Source organism: Lactuca saligna, chromosome 3, assembly GCF_052625555.1.
Source record: "Lactuca saligna cultivar CGN05327 chromosome 3, ASM5262555v1, whole genome shotgun sequence".
NCBI classification, from domain to species: Eukaryota; Viridiplantae; Streptophyta; class Magnoliopsida; order Asterales; family Asteraceae; genus Lactuca; species Lactuca saligna.
This window is the reverse complement of record NC_136419.1, coordinates 40424125-40430857: the sequence shown is the minus strand read 5'-3', so window position 1 is coordinate 40430857 and position 6733 is coordinate 40424125.

The window sequence follows — 6733 nt, the reverse complement described above, 5'->3', positions numbered from 1 at the left end:
TAGATATTTTATTTAGTTGGTAGAAAAAATGTAAATAATATTACAATAAAAATAATTAGCCATTTTTCTTTCCTTTATATTTTTATTAACTTATAAATAAACTTATTACTTATTTAATAATAATAATTTAGATATTTTATCAATTTATATAACGAAATTTATGTTTCACCCATATGTACACAATAAACCGATGAATTATAGTAACAATATTGAAAGTGTTTGTTTAAAAATATTCATTAGGTTGTTCATTATTTGGATAAAAGCAAATTGAAAATTTGGAAATTTTAGATGGATTATTTGGTTCGGATTTCCGGATTGATTTTTAACAAAATTGAATTATTACGGTAATTATTGATCTCTCAACTGAAAATCTATATAGATTGACGATTATGCCCCTAATTACTAATCTTTTTATCAAAAAAACTCACACGTCTGAAAAGTGAAAACTCCAAACCAGGCACAACAAACATGCAATTGGTGCTGGTTCGGTCGATTCTTTTTCAGCCGCCAACATCGGTACATCTAGTAGCCAGAAGAAGCTGATGGTGCACATGGCTTGTAACGTATTCAATTCAAACGAAACGAGTGCAGTACGCTCATTAGAAGCTTTAATCAACGGAGCCATGGTGGGTGATGGTGGTGGGGCTTCTTATTTTGAGATTTGAGTGAAACTTGAAGCGGTGTTGATATCACATAAATTGCCCTAAAAAAACCTTCTTTTCTTCTCTTCTCTTCGTGTGATATAAACCCAGCAGATGGGTTTGTTTTTTTATTTTTTTCGTGTACAGAAACATAACAGAGAGTGAGAGGGCTTTATCCAACAATGTGAGCCCATGTTTCAGTAGGCTCCTCCGTTCTTTAGAGTTTCGTTAATGATATTGAAAATCCCAAAGATGTAAATGATGGGTTGAATTACAATTTGGTTTCTCACAGTTATCAAGATCTACAGACGGAGGTGGATCTTAAACCTAATTTGATTATTGGTTTCTCGTTGAATCCTCAATTGCAATCACCTCATTATCCGAGACAGAATACAAGTCAAGCAAGCATCGGATGATGGGCGTGGTAAGAACTAGTGTGCCTTTTTTGAAACAATGATTAGGTTGCTCTTTTTTTAAGTGAACAGGGGCTTAATTGTTAATCTCTATTTTTTTCAGTGGAAGCATAAAAAAAATGTGTAGCAATATCACCTCCCTTATGAAATAGGAACCAAGTAGTTCAAAAAAACCTAATAACAAATTATTATTTATTTATTTATAGTATATATCTATAATTATTTATTATTTTTATTATTTTTTTCAAATTGATTCAAAAAAGTTTCACCTAATAAAAATCTTAATATATATTTTATCTATGAAATATTAAACTTTAATATACTTTTTGAGTGGTTGTTTATAAACTTTAAAACACAACTAAGTTATTTGTTTTTTTTTTCTTTTAAAAAGTCGGATAATATTCTAATTATATGTAATTTAAAAAAATATATTCTGATTTTTGAAAACCGAATAAAAACCGTTCCAACCGAATTGTAATTTGGTTGGATCGGATCAGAATTTAATTTTGTTTGGACTATTTTGATCTATGTTTTGAAAACCGAAATTAATTTCGATTCACTTTATTTGATTTTTTGAAAAACTCAAAAGTCAACAAGTCAGTTGAAAACAATACCAAACACCCTCTTTGTTTAGGCTTCGATGAGTGGCATGCGCCAAACTCCTCGCCAGCATGTTTGGTATGCACCAACACCATCCCTTAACATATGCTAAGGGTTTGAGCCAATGTGAGGTTGCTCACTCACTCACTCACTCACGAGAGAGAGAGAGAGAGAGAGAGAGAGAGAGAGAGAGAGAGAGAGAGAGAGAGAGAGAGAGAGAGAGAGAGAGAGAGAGAGAGAGAGGAGAAGGTGTGTGTTTTTTTTCTGATTGTTTTTCTTTTTAAAATTAAATAACACACTGCCACTCTTTAGCATACCTTAGCATTATGTATGCTTATATGGCATGCCTTAGCATACACCATCACTCCCTCTAACCTTGTAGAAAATGAAGTTTATAAAGGTTTGAAAATGCTCAAAATGTTCCAAAAAGGCTCTTTTGATCATAAATCTCCTGAAAATAGTCAAAGTTCCGATAACGGTTGTATTTTTTTTATTTTTTTATTATTTTTTTTATTTTTATGAGAATAGTATATTTTGTGATTTTTAAAATATCTCAAAATTAGCTAAGATAAATATATCTTAAAAATGTAAACCAAATATGGTGCACTAAAATTGGTTGGAATGTAATGTGTAATGTACTAATTAAGTGTAACCTACAAGGTTTCTAGGGCTTACTAAAAAGCCCAACAAAGATTTATTTAACTATTTAACTTCCATGTGCAAAAATAAATAAATAAAAAATTTATGTATTATCTTTGATTAATATTATAATATAATTTTTTTAAACTCGGCGAAAATATTCAAAACTTTGCGAGCTTTGAGGATTTTAGGGAATGCGCAAGCTTTAAGACAAACACACCTTTTTCATGTTACAACAGAGAGTTATTTTTTATGAGTTTATGAATTTTTTATAGAGTAAGTCGTTCATTTTGTGATAGATGCTGAAAATATTGTTATATTGATATAATACGTTTCCAAATATTGTCATGTTATTGAATAATTCAAAAAGGCATCAAGAACACTCGGTAGAATATTTGGCTTATTTTTTTTTGTGGAACAATTTTAAGGAACAGTATACTTCTAGGAGTTCGGACTTTAGCTACATATTTTTCAGCTTTTGTCAATTTTCGTTCCTTCTTTCTATCATTTCTGATTTTGGTCACACAACTTTCACTTTATTCCAGTTTCAGTCCCCCATAATCTTTTTATTTGGTCCCTCTACCGCCTATTCATCTCACATCCTTTTCCCAAATCGATTGCTTCCATCTATTGCGTTTCTTTACATTTCTCCATACATATTCTCCATCGCATTTTTCCTCCATCGACACCACCTCTAGTTGCCTCCTCTTCTCACAATCAAATAGCACTGATAAGAATTGTGTCAACAACGTTTTCGTTGCCTGTGTGCTTTCGTTTCCCACAGCTTATCACCGCCATATGACCTCTTTGCTACTATCCTTTATCTTCACGTAATTTCTTCACTTTTGCGTATCCTTGCCGACTCTCATCGATCATTCTCTTCTTATCAACAAATGGTTTCCATATGTCAAAATATGAATGTTCACCACAAACCGAATCTCGACCTCAAATTGAAGCTCAAGATTAGGGCTTTTTTTCTGGATTACAATTTTTGGATTTCGTGTGGTGTGGAAATCGAAACCCTAAAACAAACGTCTTAATTTTGTTGAAAACGCAATTAAAATACTTGATTAAAATTCAAAATGAAAAAGCAATTTTAGTTTCGCGGTGACTTTCTTAATTTTGCAAATAACTTTCAACACGATTGTTTGAATAGTGTACTGTTTAAACTAGTACCGAAAATCCAAGGTTTTGAAAACCGGACCCGAGACCAAACCGGTCGTCTTACTGGTTCGATGGTTCAAGTGGTCCAACCGGTCGGATCGGTCTCAAAAACCGAAAAAACCGGATGATGTCATAATTATATTTAATTATATAAAAAATAAAAAAAATAAAAAAAATAAATATTTTTTAAAATTTCCGGTTTTTATCGGTTTTACCGGTTCGACCGGTTTTTACCGGTTCAAACAAATACCGGTTTTTTGACCTATATGAACCGGATCCGGAACCGGTTCCCGGTTGAACCGGTCGAACCGGCCGGTCCGGTCCGGTTTTCAAAACATGGCGAAAATCATTAATAAGCTAACAATTTTCTTTTGCTAAAATATTTAACCAAAACAAGCTCTTTGAATTGAACCTTACTTTTTACTAAATTAACTAAATAAACTTTTAATTAATTTAGGAAAGTAGCATTAGATATAATGTAAATTTCTAGTAAAGTCCAATACTTCTCATAAGCTCGGAAGTGTAAAGACTTGTCTGATAAGTTTATATTGAGTTAATCCTACCATAGAACTAATCTAATATTTGTTACTTTTATATGTCTAGCAAAAATTCGACAAATTTTGCGATCGCATATATGAGAAAATGCGATAGCATTTTTTATGAAAACGCGTCCCAAACAAATTTAATGAAGTACAATGCCATTTCTGAATTTTTTGGAACCTTGAAGCACAAATGGGATTGCAGAAATGGGAAATTCGATCGCATTTCTGGTCATAAATCATCACATCGATTTTTTTTTTTTTTTTTGGCAATTGAAACTTCGAAGCATAAATGCGATCGTAGATATGGAAAACACGATCGCATTTTTTCCTTTTTGTCACGGTTCTGTCGTAATTCTTCCTTTTAAGCATTTCGAAATCATTTCTCAACATCTTTCTCCAGTTCCAACTCCAATGCTTCCTAGAACGCATCTCGAGGTGTCATATTCTCATTATGCTCCAATTTACCTTGAAAATCATAACAAAATTGAATAGTATGGTCATTCTATGAAAATACTGTGAAATACACAATTTATAGATTTATAAGGGAGATGGTTAGCAATTTATAATAAAAAATTGACAAAATCCTGCTAAAAGATGCAACATACAATTATTTAGTTGTTTCTATGTAGCAGTGTGTATGTGACCCTGTGTTTGATATTTTCTATATTAGTTTGTTTTCTTTATTATTCATTTTCTTTTGTTTTGATATATAGGATCCGAAAAGATCTGGTGACAGGGGTTTGGTTTAGTGACCTTTGCTGAAGATGGCGTTACAAATCGTGTGGCATGAAGGTCACATGAGATTTTTGGACAACAGGTACTAAATTTTTTATTTTTATTTTTTTTAAATAATTTGTAATATTTTTTAGAGTAAATTATAGATTTTTTATACAAATATGTGGTGTAGTTCAAGTTTTGTTTTTGTTATAATTTTTATGCTTCCTTGATTGCTAAATCTAATTACTCATTGTTACTTTTATGTAAAATGATAATTTTGTCTTAGGACCAAGCTCCAGAAAAATACACCATAAAGACCAAATTTTGTAATTTTATTATTAACTTTTTCACAATTATAACATATTTTTATTATTAGTGATTTTCTAGGTATAAGTTTTTAAATTATTTTTTCATTTTGAATATGATATGTTTTAACAATAAACAACTTACATTTTTTTTGTTTAATCAATGTTAATGAAAATTATAATGGTATAACAAAAGTGCAAGTTGGGCTATTTGTGTCGTGACAATTGTTTATAATGATCTTGGATTCTCTTTTTATTGTTTTTTGTTGTGAGTCGTTTGAATAACATAGTGTTTGGTGTGACGATATTAAGAAATGATTGGAAGTGTTTATTTTATAGTTGAATGGATGCATCATTCTTGAAATAATCTAATTCTTAATGTTTTGTTAATTTGAAAAAGGGTGTTTTTTGTTTTTTTGTTTTTTTATTTTTTTATTTTTTTATTATTATTTTTTTTCCAACGTCAAATGGAATTAACAATTATAATATATTCTAATATTTATTGATACAAGTCTATATTACACTTTTTATTCTAAATTTTCTTATTATAATTATATTAAATATTTATTTCCCAAAGTTAACAAAAAGATATACGATTTATAGAGAATGGGTGTGTGTGGCAAAAGTAGCCGTTAGCTGGAAGCAGATAACGGTTAGCTGGTAGCGGGTAGTTGGTAGCATGTAGCATGTAGCAGGTAGCTGGTAACGGGAAACTGTAACTTTTATTTGTTATATATATGTTTGGCAAAAGTAGCTGAAAACTTTTGAAATATATAAAATTATATAAAACGACAATTTATTTAAAATAAATAAATATATAAATATATTTTTAAGGGTAATTATGTATATTGATTTCAAAAGCTTAGGAGCGTTTTGCTAAACGCTACATGAAGTAGCTTTTAGAATCGGAACGTTTTGTTAAAACTAAAAGTTAAATGCCCCTACTGCCAAACGAAGCTTTTTGTTTAAACTAGAACATTTTATCAAAAACTAGAAGTTAGAAACTCCCAAACGCTTATAAAAGCTCCGTGTCAAACACGCCAAATGTCTACGTTGTGGAAAATATTATCATTATAATTAAATTAAGTATTTATTTGCAAAATGGACGCTCATTTCATTGTGACAAATTTCCAAAGATGGGCATTTGGTGATGTCACATCATCGTTTTGGTTCGACATAATGGTCGTTCAATAGTCCTTAATCCCCATGTTAAATTTTCATGTGCAACTTGTAGGGAATTTTAGGGCTTGTGATGGAGATCTGGATACCAACTTGGATCGTGATATCATTTTCCGAAATGATATTTCTACCCTATGTCTGAGTTATAAGAAATTCAGTCTAGGATAATCCAAGTGGACACTTACGTTTCTAGGCACAGAAAACGTAAGCCAGCAAACTAGAGGATTCTGTGAAAGTATGATGAAAACGAGAGCTTAAGATTGTAACCCTCTTCTGTAGAGGAAGAGTTGTTTATATATTAAACAAGATTAGGGATCCCAGCCAGGGGCTCTGCCGCTTAGACCCCGCTAGGGCCCCTACCCCTAGACCCCGCCAAAGAGGCGCTGCCCCTGGACCCCTGACTAGTCGTCGAACCGGCTTCTAATTCGATCTTATACATGTGTGCACTCCGCACAACTTCGTACATATATTAGAGTTCAAATTATAAAGCCCCTTAGCTCACATGATAGTTCCAATTACTTGAAATGACATGG